The sequence below is a fragment of the Neofelis nebulosa genome, chromosome 7 (assembly GCF_028018385.1).
Source record: "Neofelis nebulosa isolate mNeoNeb1 chromosome 7, mNeoNeb1.pri, whole genome shotgun sequence".
Lineage (NCBI taxonomy): Eukaryota > Metazoa > Chordata > Mammalia > Carnivora > Felidae > Neofelis > Neofelis nebulosa.
Window position 1 is genome coordinate 58,025,243 of NC_080788.1, and position 24,068 is coordinate 58,049,310.

General features: G+C 37.7%; 2 long non-coding RNA genes across 2 annotated transcripts; both read left to right on the top strand.

Annotated features, from left to right (window-relative positions):
- Positions 1-6,028: 6,028 nt before the first annotated feature.
- On the top strand, positions 6,029-12,393 carry LOC131518156 (uncharacterized). The gene is made up of 2 exons (XR_009264950.1): positions 6,029-6,127; positions 12,281-12,393. It is a non-coding gene; the product is annotated as an uncharacterized LOC131518156 (long non-coding RNA).
- A 5,959-nt stretch (positions 12,394-18,352) lies between these two features.
- LOC131518157 (uncharacterized) lies at positions 18,353-23,248 on the top strand. The gene is made up of 2 exons (XR_009264951.1): positions 18,353-18,520; positions 23,017-23,248. It is a non-coding gene; the product is annotated as an uncharacterized LOC131518157 (long non-coding RNA).
- Positions 23,249-24,068: the final 820 nt, after the last annotated feature.

The following is a 24,068-nucleotide window of genomic DNA, read 5'->3' on the forward strand; positions in this document are numbered from 1 at the left end:
ATAGCAGGGTTAACTACAGTCATCATGTTGTACATTACTTATTTATTTTATAACTTTCTTTTGGCCAGAAAGCCTGTGATTTCATCATGTGAAGGAACTGAAATGTGATGAGCAGCCCAATCACCAGCCAGTGAGATTTCCCTCCTTCCTTCCTTGGTAAGCAACATAGTTTTCAATTAAATTCTATGTCTTTGGTCTCATTTTTCATGACACCCTCTTTCTAGCCTAAGCTACTTCAGATTCTCCTTTTGCGCGTCAAGCTTTTGTAATATCAATGTATGGATATTTCTATACTATAACAAGCTATGCCAGGCTAGGCCTCCTGTGTTTTCATGTTTCCCAAGCCTAAAAGCCTTTCCAACCTCAGCTTCTATGTCATTTCTTCCAGGATCTCCCAACCCTAGGGAGTAAAGATTCCTTTCACTGTATAATTTCTCTATGTTTTACACATTTTATTGTGGTTTTTACTATATTATAAATTCTTCTCTAAGACTGTCACACACAACTTGGCCTGGAGGTGGCTTGAGGTAGCTTTTAATGAATAAATGAATGAATGCATGGATGAATGTGTGAATATCTCAATGAGTGCTTTTTAAGCTTATTTATTTATTGAGAGAGACAGAGAGAAAGCGCTAGCAGGAGAGGGCCAGAGAGAGAGAGGGAGAGAGAGAGAATCCCAAGCAGGATCTGTGCTGACAGAGGAAAGGCAGACGGGGCACTCAGTCCTATTAACTGTGAGATCATGACCTGAGCCAAAATCAAGAGTCGTGTGCTTAACCGATTGAGCCACTCAGATGCCCCATCAATGAATGTTTTTGAGGCTCAGACTTGGCACACTTCTTGGCACATGATCGATATTCTGTACACATTTCCTTCCTCTGGTTCACTGGGCAATTGCATCAGGCTTCTGTCATCCAAAGCCATCCCAAGAAGACCACGAAGAGAGCTGTGAGGGGCAAAGCAGGGTCAGCTACTCAGGGACATACCAAACTGGATCATGGGAACATTTAATTCCTCAACAGCTTGTGAACTACTGGCACCGTTATTCTGAGGGATGAGAATAAGGCAGGTCATTTCATGTCTGTCACCTCACCAATGCCAGGGAGCTCTCATTTTAGAATCATCCAGCTGGAGGAGGTAAGAGCTCAGAGCAAATGATGCCCCCCAGCCTGAATGTGGGGCTGAAGAGTAGTCTAGGCAGCCATACTATTTAGGAGGATGCAGGGGCCTGGGGAAGCTATTGAGAGCTAAGAGATAAAGTTTCTAACCCTGCACTAGCTTTGAAATGAGAGAAGCAACAGCCAGGCATTTTACTAGATGAAGTGTGCTAAAGTGCCTCATTTTAATTATCACAACAGGCCTGCAAAGTCAATATTATTCCCATTTTATAGATGAAGACCCTAGGGCTGAGTGAAATTAACTCATTTAATGAAGGTTATTAGATAGTAACTTTCTAGGCCACATTACAAAATTAGGTCTGGTCTTCCTCCAAAGAATTCACTGTTTTATAGTTGTTGTTTTCTTAGCCCTGTATTACAACACACTTTAGAAAGCAAAAGTCGCTTCGGCTCACACCGTCCTCACTCCACTCGCCAGTATACCTCAACTAAGAGCATATTACAGCAAAATATATCAAGCTATTTCTTAAAAGAGGGAACTCAGCAAGCATTTAATGCCAGATGTCATACAAACTGACCACCTACCTTGCATGCACTGAAAAGCAAAGAACGAGAGCAATTAGAGTGGTTATTGATGTCAGTCAGACTAAAGAAAAGAGGCAAGAAGGTGGTATGATACTCTTAAAAGAGGGTAGCTTCAGTTTAAAAACGTGAATCAGAATTTAAGCTAAACTTTAATTTCTGTAATTTAGTGAGTAAAAAGGAAATTAAATTTCTATTCATATATAGTTCAAAAAAGGTTTTGATTGTCATATTTTTATGTTGCATAGAAATACAAAATTGGGAATTCATTCAGATTTGCTTAATTCAAGGCTGTCCCGTGAAAGAGATACTTGATGTGTTTTGCTTGACCGCAGTGGCAGGACCAACGCCAGTGAATGGAAGCTTTGGGGAGGATAATAAAACACTCTGCAGTAGATAGTGTTGTCCAAAGAAGGAATTAGTTGCTTCCAGCCTCCTCAGAAATACTCAAGAGCAAGTCGTACAGCTAGGGTGTTTCAAGAAGTCACAAACTCAAGTGAGATTGAATGAAAGGATCTCTGTGTGTCTTTCTCAGCTGGTGTTTCTTTGGTTCCAGACCAGTCAACAGGATTTCCACTTCCTCTAGTATTGGCGAACCATTATACATTTGTTAGGAAATGAGGTGCTATTATATTAGTGTTTATCATTATAGTATCCAAGTATTTTGTTGGCATCTCCAGTCTCCATCTTGCCCTACATTAATATTGAACATTAGTGGAAGGTCTTTCCCAGTACTAACTAGATCCAGTTGAGTATTCTGTACTATGGTGCGCTTCAATGATCTTGAGGAACAAGTCTAGTGCTAGGCTTACCTAAATATTTCTAAAATACAAAGTCAAACTTGGAGAATACAGTCATATTTTTTTAAGAAGTCATAATACTTCTAATATTGCTTTTGACAGAAATTTGAAATCCATTTCCACTCCCATATTATTGGACATCACCCCAATTCCTACCTTATTTTTGAAAATCTATGTTTACATCTGGCAGTTGACAAGCCTTAGATTTATCTCTGTTGCTTATTTTTATACATCTGCATAATCTTAAATCTGAAGAAACAAAACTTTTCTCATCCTCTTATTTGTACAGATGATAAAATTTATACCCAAAGTATTTGAGTGTCATATATAAGGCCACACTCTGCTGTTCAAGGATAAAATTTCATATAGAATTCTATTTCCTAATTCTTAGACTCTTACGTGTGTGTGTGTGCGTGTGTGTGTACACACATACAGTAGTCCTCCCTTATCCACAATTTCACTTTCTGCAATTTCAGTTACTGGCTGGCAACCAGTCTGGAAGCAGGTGATCCTCTCTCTGAGGAATCCTCAGAAGTCTAATAGTAGCGTAGCACTACATCACAATACCTCCATCATTCACCTCGCCTCATCTCATCACACAGGCCTTTTATCATCTCATATCATCATAAGAAGAAGGGTGAGTGCAATACCATAAGGTATTTTGAGAGTCAGAAAGAGACCACATTCACAAAACTTTTACTACAGTGTATTGTTATAATTGTTCCACTTTATTATTAGTTATCATTGTTCTTTTAATTTTTTTAAAGTTTATTTATTTACTTTGAGAGAGACAGAGAGACAGAGCACAAGTAGGGGGAGGAGCAGAGACAGAGGGAGAGAGAGAATTCCAAGCAGGCTTCACACTGTCAGCTCAGAGCCTGAAGGGGGGACTCAAACACACAAAACATGAGATCATGACCTGAGCCAAAATCAAGAGTCAGATGCATAACCCACTGAGCCACCCAGACTTCCCTATCAGTTATTATACTATATATATATAGTATTATACTATAGTATATACTATATATACTATAATACCATAATGCTATAGTACTATACTATAGTACTATAGTACTATACTATACTATACTATATACTATATATAGTATACTATATATACTATACTATAGTACTATATATATATATAGTATAGTACTATAATATATATATACTATATACTATACTAGTATAATATGTATAGTATATATACTATGCTATAGTACTATAGTATTATACTATATATATATATATATATACTGTTTTTTACTATATATATACTTATATATATATATATATACTGTATATATACTATATATACTATACTAGTATACTATATGTATACTATATATAATACATATATACTATATATATAGTAAAAAACAGTATATATACTGTATATATACTATATATACTACACTATACTAGTATACTATATATATAGTATATATATAGTATATACTATATATATACTATATATATAGTAAGAAACAGTATATATACTGTATATATACTATATACACTATACTATACTATACTAGTATACTATACTATAGTACTATAGTATTATACTATATATATATACTGTATATATATAGTAAAAAATATAGTATAGTATATATAGTATATATATAGTAAAAAAACAGTATAGGTAGGGTTTGGTACTACCCATGGTTTCAGGCATTGGCTGGAGTCTTAGAACATATCCCCTGTGGATAAGGGGAGACAACTGCATATATATGTATATAATAATATGTATAGGTATATAAGAGATACAGCATACAAATATAATTATATTATATATATAATTATTATTATAAATTATCATTGAAACATAAATTTATATAAATGAAGATATGTCATAATGAATACAAAGACTGAGAATATGGGTTCCTTTGTATGTTTTTTGTTTTATGTTTGATAGATACTTTTTAAAATATTCAATTCTACTAATATGTATTTAACTTTTATTGTGATTCTTTAGGCTCACTTATTGACAAGGAAAACATTGCTTCTGTCTGGCAGAACTTACAATAGAGAGGTGGAGACAGACAACTAAGGGTCCAATTTCAATACTTTGATGAGCACTATGATGGAGGAAGTAGAAGTAGTTCAAAGCATTGCCTCCTGTAGGCAGGGGGAGGTTGGGAATGGCACAGAGAAGGCTTCCAGGGAAAACGATGGCCTAGGTGGGAAACCGAAGAGTGAGCCATGGAAAGAGGACTAGAAGGAGGGAGAAAAGCACTCAAGCAAGGAAGACATTTGCAAAGTGACAGATGTGAGGTAGGGCAAGGAACATTCAAGGAACTAAAAGCAGCTAAATATAAGTGTGTTAGTGGATGGAGGAAGTGAAGCAAGTGGGCATGGAAGTGTACAGAAAGAAGGCTGGAGAGCATCACATAGAATATTAAATAAACAAACAGAAAACCATGGGGCCACAAGGATGCTGCACAGTTGAAGACTGCTGTTGGATTTCACATGTATCCCCTACCTGGCTCTATTTCCCTGTCACTCCCAACTCAGCTAGCATCTTTTTCCTGTTTTTCTAGCTCCGTGAAAATGTTGCTCTCTGCCAGTTGCTCAGGCAAGAATTCTTTGCCTGATTCACACACCCAGTTGAATCACCAAGACCTTTCAGTTCTGCCTCCTGAATTGTTCTTGTATCTTCAACTTTTTCACATCTCCATAATCACTACTGGTTGATCCTGGTTCACTGCAATGGCCAGGAGGTCTTCTTGCCTTGACACATCCTTTCCTTGGCCAATCCATTTTACACAAAGCACTTGCCTCAGCTGGAGGCGGAATCAATGGGGGGAACACTGGGATTCAAGAAGGGAAAGTGAGAGAGATTTCCCACCAAATTCTGACATAGGGCTGTCAGACTTACTAACTATGGTGAATGTACCTGGCTGAGTACTGTAGAGAAAACAGGAACTCACTGCCTTCCGGTGTCCCCTTTTCTCCCTTCAACACCTCCCCGCCCCCTCTGCAACACAGAGATACACATACACACATTCTTATCCCTAAAATACCTGTTGCTAGGACACAGCTCTGAGAAGCAGCCTGAGAAGGGTGACTGTGGGCACTGAGTTTAGCAGCAGGCACAACCCAGATCCTCTCTGTCAGATCTTCCGTGCGCTGCTGTCCAAATATCCTAATTGGCTGTAAACACTGTTAGGAAACTGTCAGCCGCTTGGAATTGCCAGCTTCCTGTAGATGAGGATATACGAAAAATCAAGAACGCCCCTTTTCCTCCTTTGCATTCCATGACCTCTGGTACCAAAAAAAAAAAAAAAAAAAAGACAGCTAGGAGCTTAAAAATACCACGAATATCACTCATCTCCTGAATTCTCAGGGATACTGTTTGAATTTTTCATCCTTAAAACAATTAAAAAGAAAAAAAAAGAAACGAAAAGTATTGTGGGTACATTGATCCCATCACTAGTCAAATCATTGCCTTTTTAGCTTCATTTGTCTCTCAATATAGACAAGTTATTTCTGTGCCTCATTTTCATCCATTCAGATATCAACAACTGAGCTATTTCTCCTTCTCTGACTCAGAAGAAAGACAGAAAACTGTGAAATAGCACGAGGAAACAACTTCTTGCGGAAGCACTTTGATACCATAAGGTACTGTCAGCAAGTAGGAAGTCGCCCTTTACTTAGAACTGACTTGGGAACTGTGTATTTAAAGCCACGCCGTCCGTTAGCAATTCCAGTGGGAGGAGGTTTTACTGTGACGGAGTCACAGAGGACTGAGTTTAAGCAGATCTTCGTGTTTCCTGAGACTTTGGGTGCCTGTGCCAAAGCATAAGCCCAGTTTCCATTCTATGTCATGTTTAATGGGTTTTATACTGCTGTCGTTTCTGCGATCACACTTGTCATTTTGTCAGAATCAGTACTAGGGAGAAAATTAAACTTCCCATGGAAGATAGATCCTGAGTATGTAAAAATACAGTCCCAATACTTTTTTTAAAACATGCAAAATCTGCCCTTTTCAAGTGTCTGAGTTTATGAGTTTTGTCAAATGTATATAGCTACAGTATGGCTTCTATAATCACGAGACCAAGTATCTCCTTCATCCCAACAAGTTCTCATTTACTCCTTTGCAGCCAATTTCCTCCTCCCACCTACTGAACCCTGGCAATCGCTGATCTACTTTCCATCACTAGATTATTTTTTCCTTTCATAGAATTTCAAATGAACAGAATTATAGAACGTGTGATATTTTGTTTCTGGCTTCCTTTACTTAATACAACGCTATTGAGATTCAGCCATGATGTGAATATCATTAGTTTCCTCCTTGTTATTGCTGAAACACTTTCCAATGTATGGATATTCCAAAACTTGTTTACCCATTCTCCAGTTGATAAATATTGGATTTGTTTCCAGTTTTTTTTTAATTTTTTTGGTAATGTTCATGTACTTTTGAGAGAGAGAGAGAGAGACAGAGCACGAGTGGGGGAGGGGCAGAGAGAGAGAGGGAGACACAGAATCCGAAGCAGGCTGCAGGCTCTGAGCTGTCAGCACAGAGCCCGATGTGGGGCTCAAACTCATGAACCATGAGATCATGACCTGAGTCAAAGTGGGACACTTAACTGACTGAGCCACCCAGGCACCCCATCCAGTTTTTTAATTATTATGAGTAAAACTGCTATGGACATCCTTTTACAAAGTCCTTCTGTGGACATGTGTTTCTGTTTTCCTTGTGTCAATATCTAGGAATGAAATTGCTAAGGAGTTTGAAAAGTATACGTTTAACTTTGCATTCCCATTAGTTGTTCAATACCTTTGTCAGCATTTGGTATTGCTGATGTTTTTTGCTATAGCTATTTTGATGGGTGTGTAGTGACTTATCATTGTGATTTTAATGTGCCTTTTCCCTAATGACTAATAATGTTGACCATATTTTCACATGCTTACTGGCCATCTGTGTATTTTAGGGAAGTTTCCATTCAAATTTTCACCTCTGTTGAATTGAGCTGTTTGTCTTCTTGTTTTTGATTTGTTCCAATTGTTTTTTTAAGTTTAAAAAAATCTTTTATTTTTATATATAATATGTAAGCAATTCGATTTTTTTACATAAAATATAATAAGGATTACTGTTTGTATTGCCTATCAAATTATTATTAACTTTTTATTATAGGAAATTTAAAACTTATTAACAAGTAAATAATAGAATACTGAAACCGCATGAACCGATTAATATTTGGCTTCTACAGTTACCAGTATTCCTCCATTCTGATTTTCTCCATATTTTCATCCATTTTGTACCTACCAGTTGATTATTATCATTAATTGTAGTAGTATTTTTATTACTTTTTTTAAAGTAAATTTTACATACCAAAATACAGTAGTTTCCCCGTTTATTCCCAGGGAATACTTTGCAAGGCCTGCAGTGGATGCCTGAAACCATGGATAGTACTGAACATGATACTATGTTTTATTCCTCTGCATACATCCCCATGATAAAGTTTAACTTATAAACTAGGCACAGTAACAGATTAATAATAACTAATAATAAAATAGAACAATTGTAGCAAAATACTGAGTTCGCAAATGTGTTCTTTCTGTCTCTCCTAAAATATCTTATTGTGCTGTATTCACTTTTCCTCTTTTGATGATATGAGATGATTAAATGCCTACATGATGAGAGGAAGTGAGGTGAATGGTGTAGATGTTGTGATGAAGCGTTAGGCTACTACTGACCATCTGACAATATGTTAGGAGGACATCTGCTCCTGACCACCATTGACTTCAGGTAACTGAAACCAAGAAGCGCGAAATGGCATATAACTTTATACAAATCATAGATGTACAATCCTAAAACATAGATACAACTGAGTAACCCACACTCCACACCTGTATCATAATATGGGGCATTCTTATCTCCCCAGAAAGTTTTTCAGTGTCCCATTCCACTCATCCGCCCTTCACCCCAATCTAGGCAAATAGTATTATGAGTCTCTTCTCACTTTAGATAAATTTTGCCTATTCTAAAGCTTAACATAAATGGAATCATTCCACATGTACTATTTGTGTCTGGCTTCTTTCGTTCTGCACATTATTCGGGAGAATCGCCATGTTGTTGAGTGAATTAACAAGTCTTTCATCATTATTATTGAGTAGTATTCTGTTTTATGGCCATACAGTAGCATGTTTAATCCACTTTTCTGCAGATGTACATTTGGAGTATTTCCAGGTTTGAGCTATTGGGATTAAAGCTGCTATGGACATTTTTGTCCAAGTCTTTGTACGGACATATGTTTTCATTTTTCTTAGATAAATACCTAGAAGTAGAATGCTGGGTCCAAAAATAAGCAATTTAAAAGAAACTACCAAAATTTTTTCAAAGTGGTTATATCACTTTACATACCTGTCAGCAATGCATAAGAGCTCTGGTTGTTCCAGGTCCTTACAATATCAATGTTGTTAGTCTTTTACTTTTTAGCCACTTTACTGGATATTTAGTAATTTGTCATTTTTATTTGCATTTTGCTGATTTTAATCATGCTGAATACCGTTTTATATATTTATCAGCCATTTGTATTACTTAATTTGTGATGTGTCTGTTCACATTTTTGCCCATATTTTTATTAGATTTACTTTTGTTATTGAGTTATGGGAACTCTGAATATATTCTGGATACAAGTCCTTTGTCAAATATCTTTTATGAATGTATATTTTTGAAAACTTTTCTCTGATCTTACAGCTTGCCTATCCATGTTCTTAATGTTTTTAATTATGATAAAAAATATTCTTGCATATTGTCTTTTTTTTTAGTTTGTCTTTATTTATTCTGAGAGAAAGAGAGAGAGAGAGAGAGAGAGAGAGAGAGAGAGAGCGCACACAAGCAGGGGAGGGGCAGAGAGAGGAAGAGAGAATCCCAAGCAGGCTCCACTCAAACTCATGAACCATGAGAGCATGACCTGAGCTGAAGTCAAGAGTTGGATGCTTAACTAACTGAGCCACGTGTGCACTGTCTTCTAAAAGCCTTACCAATTTAATTTTTGTGTTTAGGTCTATCGTGCAGTACAAACTAATTTTTGTGTATGGTATGAATTATTTTTTGTTTCCATATGAATATTTATTTGTCCTGGGACTATTTGTTGAGAAGACTGTTCTTTCCTCATTGAAGTTATTTGTCACCTTTCTTTGTCACCTTTCTTTGTCACCTTTCTTTCTTTGTCACCTTTCTTGCAAGTCAATTTTCTATATTAATGTGGGCTCATTTGGATCCTCTCTCCTATTCTATTGATTTATTTGTCTATCTTTATGATAATGACATACTGTCTTGATCAATATAACTTATAATAAGTCTTGAAGTCTGGTAGTGCAAGCCTTCCAACATTTATTCTTTTTCTTTTTCAAGATTGTTTTGAAAATTCTAGGCCCTTTGTATATTCATATAAATTTTAGTACAGGCTTATCTAACTGATAAGCTAGAATAGATAAGAATGTTGTGATAAGAATGATAAGAATGTTGTGATTCTTATTGAGATTATATTCAGCCTATAGATTAATTTTGGGGAAATGGACTCTTGAACATATTAGGTCTCTCAAGCTATGGATATGTCTCCCCATTTCTCCCATTAATGTTCTGTGGTTTTAAAAATGTAAGTTTTGCATGACTGAAAAAATTTATTCCTATTTACTTTATGAGTATTTTTATATAATTATAAAATGAATTTTTAAAATTTTCTTTTCCAATTGTTGACTCAGTATGTATAAATATAATTGTTTTTTGTACATTGATCTTGTATCATCAGGTATTATGAACCTCACTTATTGGTTTGAGAAGATTTTATTGCTGTTAATTCCTTCTTTTTTTTTCCTACCAAAAGAAGTTATGTTGTCTTTGAATAGGGATGATTTAACTAATTCCATTCCAATCCATATGTGTTTTATTTTTTTCTTCACTTATTACAATGGCCAAGTTCTGCAATAAAATGTTGACTAGAAGTGATAAGAGCAGACCATACATAAATCCCAATCTTAGTAATATTAGGTATGATGCAAGTTGTAGATTTTTCATAGATGTCTTTTTTCAAGCTTGCTAAGAGAATTTCTTTTTCTATGTCATGAATGGATTTTACAATTAGTCATATGTTTTGGCTTTATATATTAAAACAATGATGTTCAACACATCACAGTGCTTTTCTTCCTTCATTTGACACTATAGTAGCTTTCACCGATTGAACTTTAAATGTTAAAACATTCGTGAATTACGTGGATAAATACCACTTAGCCACGGTGCATTATCATTTTTAGAAATTACTGCATTTGCTTTGCTGATGTTTTGTTAGGGATATTTACACTATACTTACGAGAGTTATTGCTCTATAATTGGTAATGCCTTTGTCAGGTTTTCTTATCAGGATTATGATTGCCTCATCAGATTAGTTTGGAAATATTTTCTCCTCCTTTATTAACTAAGATAATTTAATTTTTTTTCCTAAGTATTTCATAGAATTCGTTAGTGAGATCTTGGTACAGAGACAGTAGTTCTAGAGAGAGATTGTTTTATGGATGAGTTTTCTAAATTGGTTCTGGGGTTTCTGGAATTCGCTCTCTAGCCTGATTAAATTTGAAGATTATTTCCAGTAGTGACGAGAACATTGATAGTCCATGGTGTGATCTGGCAATACAGACACACAAATACCACCACTGGATATTCCTAATTATCCACTTATAAGAAGCAAGGATCTGGATCTCTTTGCATATGATTCTTTTAAACATTTTGATCAAACTAACAAATATAATGAGATTATCTTACTGTTCCTAATGTTGTTGGACAATGCAGTGAAAGAAAAGGATGAGGTCAGGCATTCAAATTCCCAGCTCAAATGTACAAATGACCTGAAAGTCTCTGTGTTCCCTGAAGGAGATCCTTATCTCCTGTAGTTGAGGGCTGAAATTGCTGAGAATCAAAACCAGAATCTCATCCTACAACTGGCTGGATTATAATACAAGGGTGTCTGCTGTTAAAGTGAGGGTACCGATTGGGAAGGAATGGGATCCTAAGGGTTATCATGGAGATAGGTGAGAAGACCCTGATAAAGCTGGAGACATTGAGCCCTACATTCTGAGGAGTTTTCTTTGCCAGTGGAAGTAGCCTTTCCACCCAATATGAGGAGATTAACTCTGCATTGCCTGAGGAAACAGTAATGGCCTCCCCTGTGGTAGTTTCCATGCAAAATAATGCTAATTTTCCTTGGGATGGGCCCCACCACCCTTCTTTGCTTCTAGACCTAACAACACTAAAGTCTCAACAGATCCCTAAAAGGTGAGGTACAAAGTGTGGCCTGTGAGGAGGTGCACTACATTCCAAAAGAACTGCTTGAGTTTTCTAACTTAGACAGAAATTGGAGAACATGTGTGGGACTGGACAATAAGGGTGTAGGATAATGGTAGAAGGAACATAAAGTTGGATCCCTCAGAATTTACTGATATGGGCTCACTAAGCAGAGATTCTGCATCTGATACTGCATCTCAGGGAATTAGAAAGTGCTCTAACAGTTTGGTTGGTTGGTTGGCTGATACGTGGACTAAAAAGTTCCCACAGCAAACAAGTTTGAAATGTCAGACTTGCCTTGGTGTAATGTAGAGGTAGAGATGCAAAAGCTCATGGAGATTGGAATGTTAGAGATAATTTGTCATTTTAGACATATTCACCCACCCTGGGAGGGTCTAGAAGACCAATGTTTTACAAGACTGTGAGAAATAAATTTGGAAGGGAGTCCCAGCATCTTTGAAGAGCTGTGTGATTGATCTTCTCTGTAGGCCAGACCTTACGATGCCAAACTGCAGTTGCTGAATTCTGAAACTTAAATGCAATGGGACGAATTGGATCATGGGGTGGCAGGAGCCAAGTGGCAGCACTAAAGGAAAGGTGAGTGTGCTTATCTTAATGGACAGCAGGGTCAAAGCAGCAATCAGAATAGTCTGACTCATGCAGACTCATGGGGTTGACTAGTCCATCATGGTGTTAACAGAATAAAATAGATAAGAAGCCTACTAAGTTCTTATTTAATCTGTATAAGAAGAAAAGTTCTAGGTCAAGTGAAGAAAAGTCTAATGTGAATCATAAAAATACAGAATCATGACTCCTCAGTCAATTCCCAGATTTGAACCTTGAATGAAGGGGAGGCCAGGCTCCCTTAAGGAAGAATTTATGTTCATTGCCAAAAATTTATGATGTTACTCTTTCTCCCAGTCTTCTCCAGAGGCCCTTACAGCCTCTCATGGGTGTAACTGTACATTGGAGAAAAAGACATAATCAGATCTTTTAGAGATGCCTGGAAACTGGCTCTGAACTGACATTAATTCCAGAAGAACCAAAAACACTACTGAGATCTACCAGTCAGTAAGAACTTGCGGAGGTCAGGTGATCAATGGAATTTTAGCTCTGGTCCATCTCACAGTGGGGCCAGTGGGTCTGTGAACTCATTCATTCTGCAGTTTTTTCCCCAGTTACAGAATACATAATTAGAATATATATGCTCATCAGATGGCAAAATCCCCACATTGGTTCCCTAACTCATCCAGTGAGGGCTATCTTGGGAAACGTCAAGTGGAAACTACTAGAATGCCTCTACCTAGGAAAATAGTAAACCGAAAGCAATAGTCTATTCCTAAAAGGATTACAGAGATTACTTCCGTCATTAGAATAGGGGTGGTAATTCCCACCACACCCTCATTCAGCTCGCCTAGCTGGCCTGTTCAGAAGACAGATACATTTTCGAGAATAACTGTAGATTGTCGTAAGCTTAATCAGACGGTGACTCCAATTACAGCTGCTGTACCAGATGTGGTTTTATTTCTTGAACAAATTAATACATCCCCGAGTACCTGACATGTAGCTAATGATCTGGCAAATGCTTTTTTAACATTATACCAGTGAGTGAGGACCATCAGAAGCAGTTTGCTTTCAGCTGGCTAGGCCAGCAATATACACTTACTGTCCTACCTCAGGGGTATACCAGCTTTTCAGCTGTGTGTCATAATTTAGTTCACAACAATCTTGATTGTTTTTCCCTTCCATGAGATATCACACTGGTCCATTATATTGATTTGACTGAGTGAGGATGAAGTAGCCATGACTCTAGACTTATTGGTAAGGTATTTGCATGTCAGAGGTTGCATAAACCCAACAAAAATTTAGGGGCCTTATATCTCAGTGGAATTTCTTGCTGTGGAGCATGTTGAGATATTCCTTTTAACGTGAAGGATAAGTTGTTGCGTCTGGAAGCGCCTGATTGGCTCAGTGGGTTGAGCATCTGACTCTTAATTTCCACTCAGGTCATGATCCCAGAGTCCTGGGATCAAGTGCAGGGTCATGGGATTGAACCCTGTGTCAGGCTCTGCACTGAGCACAGAGCTTGCTTGAGATTCTCTTTCTTTCTGTCCCTCTCCCATGCTCATACAATCTCTCTCTTCCTCTTAAAAAAAAAAACAAAAACAAAACAAAAACAGTTGTTGCATCTGGTCCCTCCAACAACAACAACAACAACAACAACAACAACAACAAAAAGCATAATACCTAGCGGACCCCTTTGGATTTTGGAGGCAACATATTCCTCCTTTAAGTGTTACTCCAGCCCATTTACTGAGTGGATCCATGCTCCAAACACTGATGTTACATGTTTCCCACCATCCTAAAGCAGCCTGGCTTTAAATAATGGTGGAATGGCCTGTTGAAGGCTCGTTTACAGCACCAGCTTGGTGGCAAAACCCTGCAGGGATGGGGCAAGGTTCTCCAGAAGGCTATATGTGCTTTGCACATACGTAATCAATACAGGGTGCTGTTTCTCCCATAGTCAGGATTCATTGGTTCAGGAATCAAGTTGGTGATAATTATAAGGAACTGGTGCATGCTATTCTAGAGACAAGTAAATCCCAAGATCCGGAGTGTAAATTGTCAGGTAGAAACTCAGGAGAGCTAATGGCTTAGTTCCAGTCCAAGTCAAAGGCCTGAGAACCAGGAGAGTTGAAGGTGTAGTTCCTCTCTGAAGAGCAGCAGCCTCAAGACTTGATCTTGAGATCTTGAGCTTGAGAGCTCAAGTTAAAGTCTGAAGGCAGAGAAATGGCTAAGGTGTGCAGGCAGTTAGCAGGAAGAATTCTATCTTATTCAGGGGATGGTCAGTCTTTTTGTTCTGTTCAAGCCTTCGCTTGATTGGATGAGGCCTACACACATTAGGGAGGACAATCTACTTCACTCATTCTACAGATTTCATTATTAATCTCAACCAAAAGCACCCTCAAGAAACATCCAGAATAGTGTTTGACCAATTTTAAGTGTGATAATTGTTACCAACTAGAGGGTTGGTCTAACTAAGCTCTTACAATCACAAGAATCATGAGGGTCACTAATGTTTAACTAAATGTGTTTAGCAAGTGTTTAACACATATTTAATAAAACATAAACAAAACAGGAAGAGTCCAAGAGACTCGATCATCTCCTTTTCATGAGTTTTCTTTAATCACAGGAGACGAGATTTGATCAATGTGTTTTTCCCTAGACATTTTACTACAGCATTAGGACAAATCTGATGAAGACAAATTTTGGTTGAAAGAGATGATTATGGGCAATGTATGAAATCCTGCCAAACACCAGCTATTCCCCTCTTCTCTATTTCCCAGGTATAGGGAGCTAAACGAATCAAGGTTATATAAAATTCAAGTCAGCTATTGTAATCGACAGGCATGACCTATTTCACCACTTTAAGTCCCCCAGTATGTGAAAACCTGACATAAAAGGAATTGGGACCAGCTGTTCCTTCTTTGTACTGAGGACCTAAAAGGAAGAAATAGATAAACTGCTGCATTGGAGATTAAGATCAGCTATATAAGAAAATATTTCTCAGTGTTGAAAGTGATTAAACTCCCCAATGGGTAACCAACCATGGTGTCTGAGGGAATGTGTATGTGTGAGTGTGTGTGTGTGTGTGTGTGTGTGTGTGCGCGCGTATGTGCGAACATGAGATTGACTGTATCTCTTCTGTGCTTAAAAATGATAGCATATGCTTTTATCTCTTGTGAGTTTTTAATCAAGTCACTGTCATAAAGGGTTGTGTCAAATATTTAAAAGATACTATTTAAAAATAGGCCTCATTTTCCAGGATGCATAAGGACTATCCAGCATAATAATGTGGCAAGATGACACATTTCAGTAATTTTGGGCTTTGGAGCCCGTTAGAAGAAAACAAATTTAAGTTCAATTAAGTGTCAATACTATTTCAGATCCCCAGTGCACTAAATATTATATTTAGTAAATATCCAAATGCCAGAGTTTTCTAAAATTGTTTAAGCCTGTGCATTGGAAAAAAAATTTTTTTTTCAGTGGGCATGGGCATCAGGAGAACTTGCCTCAAGATCCATCTCTGCCATAGAAAGGCAGGGCTATTGAAAGGTTATTCTTCATGCTGTCACTGCCCTGAGCTACACTATGGATGGACCCAAAGGTGTCCATGACCATGGGATGCTACAATGTCCGGTTGTTCCTAGGATTAAACAACACTGCATGCCATGTAGACAGGTCTGTAAAAATCACCTTTCTTCTGCTAGACACTCCCCATGGGCTTTCAGCCTTGTTACTAAATAACCAGGGTAAAGTTATGTATGGAAATAGGGTCTAGGTCTGTAACTTTGAGCACCTTCAAGATACATGTCATAAGGGCTTATTAAGACCTGTTTTCATCCTCAATGCAAATTTATTTGAGCCGAGTAAAGGGGAAATGGCTAAGTTGAAAATAGCTAACACCTGTATTTTTGTTCCCTGGCACTGTATTAGTCTGTTTGGGCTGCATAACGGTACCACAGACTGGGGAGCTTAAACAACTGAAACTTATTTTCCAACAGTACTAGAGGCTGGAAGTCTGAGATCAAAGTACCAGCAGGCTTCGTTTCTTCCGCAGTAATGCTCTTTGGCTTGCAGATGGCCACTCACTGCCTCTTCCCATGGTTTTTCCTCCGTGTAGGTTCATGTGACTTTGGGGTCTGCTTCCATGTTCAAATTTCTTCTTATAAGGATATCAGTCAGATTGGATTAGGGCCCACCCTCAGGGCCTCTTTAACTGAGTCACATCTTTGAAGACCCTGTCTCCATATATAGTCATATCCTGAGGTTGAGGGTTAACACTTCAACAGAGTAATTTTGGTGAGGGTAGGGGGCACAATACGCCCATAACAGGTGCGATTGTGGCGCCATCACAAACATAACTGAAGATCTATCGAAGAAAAAACACTGATACAATTGAAACCACTGAGAAACCACACAACAAAATTTGTACTCATCACTTACCTATCCTCTGCTATATCTTCTAAATTTTCTCTGCTCTTTCTTTAAAAAGGAGAATTTCTAAGCCAAGACTGCAATATTGGAATGAATTAACAGAGTCACAGATTACCAAAATGATAGCATGTCATTAGCTTTTAAAAATCGAATTAAAAAAAAACATGTAGGAAAGTGCAAGCAAAACAACATCGAGTAAAATAATTATGAGAGAAAACTTTTTACATATTATAGTCCTATCAACTACCTTATAAGGTTTATTTCAGGAATTAAATTAGTTAATATATTAAAAGCACTTAGAAGACTTGTGACTTTGGTAAATATTCAATACATGATAACTTTTATTATTTCCTATATTATATCATGTAAAAGAACTTAAGATTTTTACTATTCACCTGGCTGTCTTCCTGTGCTACAATACATGACCTTTTGCTGTCATTCATACTCCAGATTCCCTTGTTTAAGCTTTCTCTTTGGTATTCAACATCTCTATTGAGGCAAGAGTGTCACAGGTGAGTCTGATGTTTTAAGTCTAGCCTACTTATCAGACTTGAGAACTTCCTTAGAGGTTACTTTGTGATTGAAATTGAGAGAAATACTTTCCTTCAGCAGGCAGTATTGACCAGTCTGTCAAAAACACACTAGATACAAAGAGCTTGAATTACACAATTGTTTGGGGAAGGCTTCTGCAGCCTGTACTGTCATTAGTCAGGAGGAAGTGGTTCTTCTATTAATCAGGCCCCCTAAGGATGTTGACAAGGATAATAATTCTTTCCCAATGCGCTGATATAACTCTCAATTGTTTCATATTAAAACAAGAGAGGAAAAGGCTCTGGGAAACAGTACACATTTTTAATGTGAGCTATAATTCTGTATGAAGGGTTAGCTGAATAGTTTGCACAAGAAATGAAATTATCGCACTTATTCCACAGATACAGCCATTGAGGGAATGAAGACAAAATTCCATCATCTTCTGCAAGAGAAGTTTTTAAGGACTCACTTAACCCTGTGAAGCTTCTGTCCACAATCTCATGGTCTTTCGCTTCACTCTGAAAAGAACAAACTGAGATTATTAACCTTTGCTTAATCTGACTACACAGCCTTATAGAAAATAAAAAGCATTCTAGCCACTGAATCCTTCCAGGTATTAATGTATATTTAAAATAAATGACAAGTTGCCAACATAAAAAGTATATAGCCTCATGGCTAACTTCAGCTGTACTGAGTACAAATGGTTAATGATACATCTTAATAGTTAATACAGTTTACTTAGCATCATCTGGACTCGATGACGTATATGAAATTCTGCCCTAGTTTATTTAAACTTATCGGAAATGTCCAACCCCCCTGGGTAATTTTTGGTCTCTCTATCCTCTAGAAAATTAGCAGAGGCTTGAGGAGGGCTGAGGCTTGTTCTAGTTAGAGCCCTCCAGGGAGCAGAACTATATCTTCTTGTTTAACTATAACTTCTTTTCAGTACCTAGCCATTGCTGGATCTCATAGGGAAAATGTAAAATCCCCAATCAATTTAGAAGCAGATTTAGACCCAGAAGATAGCCAATTAATGCATCTCAACTTTTTGGGAAGCCTGACTACAAGCAAGTAGCCCCCAAGGCCCCAGGTAATGATTGCTATTTCCATCTTTGTCCAGGAGAAAAAAAAAAAAAAAAACGAGCTGAAGACAGCCTTCATTCCAAGAGTATTTTGGGCCACTGATTTTTATCACCCAGGTAAGAATCATTTGCAATTAACATATAGAATCATGGTCTCCTAGAGCTATAAGGATCCATAGAGAAAATCTAATCTGAAGCTCTCATTTTACAGATGAGCAGACTGAGGCCTATAGAGGTTTAGGGTTTTGTCTGAGGTCACATGCTTGTTAATAGCTCTGCTGGGATATTGATCAAATGTACTATTTCTAAAAGACTTGATGGTGCTTGAAAAAACAATTGATTCTCCTAAATGGCATAAACATGTCCCCCTTCAAAGTTACTTACACTACTGTTTGTAGGAAGTACAAAATTATATTTCCCAACTCCCACTTGAAATAAATGAAAATGAAAATTAAAACCCAAATATTTTTTGTTTAGAATTTAATTCTGCTTTAAGCAAAGCAGGGCTGAGTGTCTCATTGCTTTCTTCTAGGAGCAGGAAGAGTAGGAATAGGCAGAAAGATGCTTGCCAAGTTCATGGATGAAAGAGATTTCTGGGTCTTGAGTGTTTTTCCCTCAAAGGCAGAGAGAGCCCCTTTCTCATTTTGAAGAGCATTACTGTTGCTTGGCTTCTTAGGCTTGGGGGGACTCTCCCTACTCTTCTGACAGGCAGGTTTGAAAGACTGTCACTCAGCATCCCAGCCTCTTCTTGTTTGTACTTTTGTTTACCTGGAGAATAGGAAAGAAGCAGCTGGATAGGAAAAGAAAAAATGGTGACTTATCTGTTACCACTTAATAAATTACTATCGTATCTGAAGTCATACCAATAAAATATTCAGGCAAAATTAAATACGTGTAGATGGAGATTGTAAAAACCAGCATCTCTGATGCAGAGCAGAGTTATAAATTAGTTGAGCCATTTTGATTACTGGAGTCATGTTAATAATAAGACTTGCAGGATATTCTACAGATTTAGAGGGTGTCGATGAAGTGGGTACCTTGTAGAAAACCAATGTGCTGCAGAGTAATAGAGGTCTCGGCTTCCCTGTACCATCCTTAATTGAATTAGGAATTTCATTTGAGGAGGGAGGGTTAAAGTCACAGTCTCTCTCACATTTGGTCTCAAGTAAGCATGGAAGCTGCAATATTGGGCAGGATTTCACCATCGTTGTGGCCATTGTCCACTGTCCCTGGAGCACACACTGGCATAGGCCAGAGGGAGGGAAGCTTCTCTATGGTGAGAGGTCAGCAGCTTGCAGGGCATGGGTCTGTGTACAGGAAGTGAGAAATTACTACAGCTGTTCCATTGCATTGCTTTCTCGGCTGTAAATGAGGGTTCTCACTAATGAATCATGCATACAGAATGCCAAGGTCTCAGCATTAATTGACACTAATGGGAACATCTTATGGTTGAAGGGAGAGCTATGGGAGCCATCTTCAGTCTGATTTGATTTGGAAGGGAGCTTGGACAATTTGCATTTTCTGTGAAATGCTAGGGAAACCTAACACACCACATTTGCCCCCCAAACCACAGCTAGGTTGCTGAGTATCTACAGAAATGTACCAAATTCTTCATGAGGGAGAAGTAATATCAACAAGTGCTTCAATGAGATTTTCCTGTGAATATGCTTCTGACTGTAGTATGCATACCCAGGCCTAATGCAGTGTATGTTATTTGTGTTAGTCCTTTGAGATCATTCAGCAGAGATTCAGTGCAAGTTAGCCCTGAGGAAATTTCTGTCAATAACTTTTGTTTAAAAAATGTGTGCCCTCATGATAATGTGCTGTATTGCAACAAAATAGGTGGATGTGAAAGTGTAATCTGAACTGCCTAGAATGTTTTGCCCCTTAAGTGGAACTGATATGTATCATTCCTTTTTGAGCCCCCTTTTTAGCCCCACAGAGAAAGTTCCTTGTAATTAGTTTTTTAATACATGTTTAGCATTGGGGTATGGATGTTCATAGTGTTGATATAGTTCAGGCCTTTCAGGCCTGATCAGGTTCAGATTGTGGAACCAATGGGTGAATCCCACCTCCCAGAACACCCAAAGCCCATACTGCACCTTAGAGTGAATTAGAAAAAGGTATGCTTGCTTTTGGGTAGATGCACGCAGAGGCACACTGTTTGCAGCCCCCACTTGCTACTTTGAGTGGGTGCTCTTGTGCAGTGCATAACCTATACAAGGTATGCAATGGCTTTGGTATTATCTTAGTGAATGCCAACCCAACAATGAGTCTGTGGGAGGGTCCTGGAATAAGCAAGTTGATCTTATAAAGAGAAATACAGGGCTTAGAGAAGATGTTGAGCAGGCCTATGGGGAAAACACAATAATGACATAATTTTTAGCAGAGGAAAATATAATAGCTTGAGATCCACATTCCTAAAAACGGTTCTTATTTTTAGTCAATATGGCCTTAGGGTAATTTCTGATCCACTGTCAGAAGTAAATATTTTCTTTAAGATTATGTAATTTGTTGCTGGAAACGAATGTAGGAATCATTGAGTTCTACCCCTTCATTTTCTAAATGGGAAGTCGCATGTACAGCTCAGTGCTACATTGCTAGCTAATAATGGAGCCTGGATTTAAATCCAGGTCTCATGGGGCACCTGGGTGGCTCAGTCACTTAAGCAGCCAACTCTTGATTTGGGCTCAGGTCAAGATCTCATGGTTTATGAGTTTGAGCCGCACGTCAGGCACCACACTGACAGTGTGGAGCCTGTTTGGGATTCTCTCTCTCCCTCTCTCTCTCCCTCTCTCTGCCCCTCCCCTGCTCATTCTCTCTCTCTTTCTCTCTCTCAAAATAAATAAATAAATAAAACTTAAAACAAATTTTAAATAAATAAATAACAAATAAGTCCAGGTCTCATGACAAGAAGTTTGATTCACATTCCATACCTGCCAATCTAAATGTCACAAGCACACACCTATCTCTTGGGTCCAAGAAGTCACTTTAAGTCAGATATTCTGCTATTAGGTGACTGAATCTGTGTTTACTCTATCCATACCATTCTCTTGTTAATAGTTTTTATGCCTTTCCTCTTGGTCTCCATCTTTGCAAAATGAGAAAGATAATCTTCTGATCTAGCCTTTTGAGGATAGTTGATACTTCCTGATGATGATGGAAATGGCATTCCATGTGGGTTAGAAAGTTGTAGTAGCTAACCCCTAAGTTTCTTTCCATCTCAGAATCTAGTTTTATTAGTATGACAACCTGTTTCTCTTACTTTTATTTAGTTACCCTCCCCTTTATCTACTCTTATGTCTTTCTTAAAGGGCAGCACCAAGACCTTTCTCTGATGGTATGAAGCAAGATTAAAATAATGTTTCCAGTCCACCGCTCTGATCCCATATCCCTTCCCCTACCCCACTATTCACATAAAACATACCAGACACCCCCCCCCCAACACACACACATATTTTTGTTTTCATGCAACATTGTGCTGATATTTTAGACGTAACACTACATTGGAATTAGTTCACTGTGACTCCTTAAATTAAGTCCAGTGGGTCCAATTAGAATTTAGTAAAGCTATGATTAAAATTATTCTACTGATGAATGTCTCATACTTATCTCTTGGAGTACCTTCTACATGTAACTGGACCACTCATGAAATTTTGAGCAATTGTGAGATCCATGGGTCCCTGCTGGGAAAAGCTGCAGGTCCTTGGGCAAAAGTAGCTAAGCGTTCTAAAATGTAACTTTGTATAACAATCTGATCACAATTGATGCACGAGGATTGTTAGTAAAAGGAATATATTTATAGACTTGCTACCAGGCTACAAAATGTCCAGTGGTTTTCTCTATATTTGCTAGTGAGTCGTAAGGTCCTCTGTCTAGTTAATGCAGGCTACACAGGGAGAAAGTATTAGATATAGATATTAGAGGAAAAGCAAAGAGAGCAACCAAAGTCACACAAATAACCTATATGTCACAATCACTTTGTATTGTAGTCATTATGGCAAGGTAGGAAATATTTAGGTTTGGGAATTAGATCCTGGATTGAAATCCTTCATATATTCTTTAAGCCTCAACTTCCTTATTTTAAGAATGGTCATAGTAATACCTGCCTCATAGGATCATTAAAAATATTAAATGATATGTTTTAAAAGATAAAGCAGTGTATGTCACCTAGGTAAATAACTGACAAATGCTAGCAAATAAGAGAATAGCTCATGAATTTCTTGAAAGGATTAAATGAGGTAACATATGCTGTGCTCCAGACACAGCATAGGCATCTATTTATAATAAATGTTCCCTCTGTCCCATATGATTCCAGGAAGCATAAATGCTTCCTTTAAATATCTAAGTAGATTTCAATTTGCTGGTCTTCATTTGTTCGTGTTCTCAAGAAATATTTCGTAAGCATCTGCTGTATGCCAGATAAGAATAGAAAGATAAATCAGAAAGTTCCTGATAACTGGGTGTGTGCAGTATGGGTTTCAGAGAGATAGGAAAGTAGAAAATGGCATTTTAGTGTGGTAAGTACTACTGTAGGGTATTATGGTAGCATGTATAATTATCCAAATCCTTGAAGATTTTACTGGCTCAAAAAGCATAATTTCCCCTCCCAGAAATCAATCAGAAGGGCACACAATGCCTAGAAATCCCAAACCAGCTACTACATCTAAGAGGTTCATGAATGAAGGCCACGGTGTTTGTGAATACAAGAGAAGAGAGGAAATGTGTCTCGCTAGCAAAATTCAAAGGAGATGCCCATCAAGAAGAAAACAAAAGCTTTCCTCTGACACCATCTGGCATAAGAAAGGTCTGAGTTAATAGTAAAATAGGATCTTGTGCATTTTAGCTTCCATTCTGATGTTTCATATGTTTCCCCTCTTTTTAGATGAGACTGAAATGAGAATATTAGTTGCATTCATCTATCCATTCATCCAAATTCTCACTCCCTGTAAAGCATGCCATATGTGAAAGAAAAGCTTTAAATATATATAATGCTTCTATTTTCATCTACTTCCATAAATAAGCACTATAAATTATTCCCAGCCACCAAGTAATATTATTGAGCATCTGTTCGTGGCATTTAAATGTCTAAAGGGGCTAAGGTTGTTTAGCCGAGAAAGGACAAAACCAGAAGTAGCATTTGTGACAGTCTATTATTCAAAGGGCGGTAAACAACTATTTATCATACCCTTTTAGGATTGAATAAGAGAAAAGCTTGCCAGTACAGGAAACTCTTGAATATGAAGTTTCCAATAAAACAGGGAAACAGCTATTTCTACATCTCTAGATTTATATCTGTGTGTCTATATGTCTATAAAGTTATAGAACCAGGATGCCCTAAATTTTATGACAAGGCAAAAATCTGGGGAGGACAATCAGAAAGTTGTCTGAGAACCATGTTATTTTATAAACATATATATTTAAAAGTTATCTGCAAACCCATTCTCCTCAATCAGAAAGTATTCATTGAATTAATAACATGTTATCAGGCCAGTGATTTGAAGAATTACGAAAAGTCTGAATAATAATTCCTGTACTGAAGTCTGTATTCTAGTTGGGAGGCAAAGTGAGCAGATAAAGCAGTGGCAACGTGGTGTTACTCATAACGATATCCCATATTGCATGTCGTAATGCAGGTAGGGATATTGCAGGTGTTCTACAGATG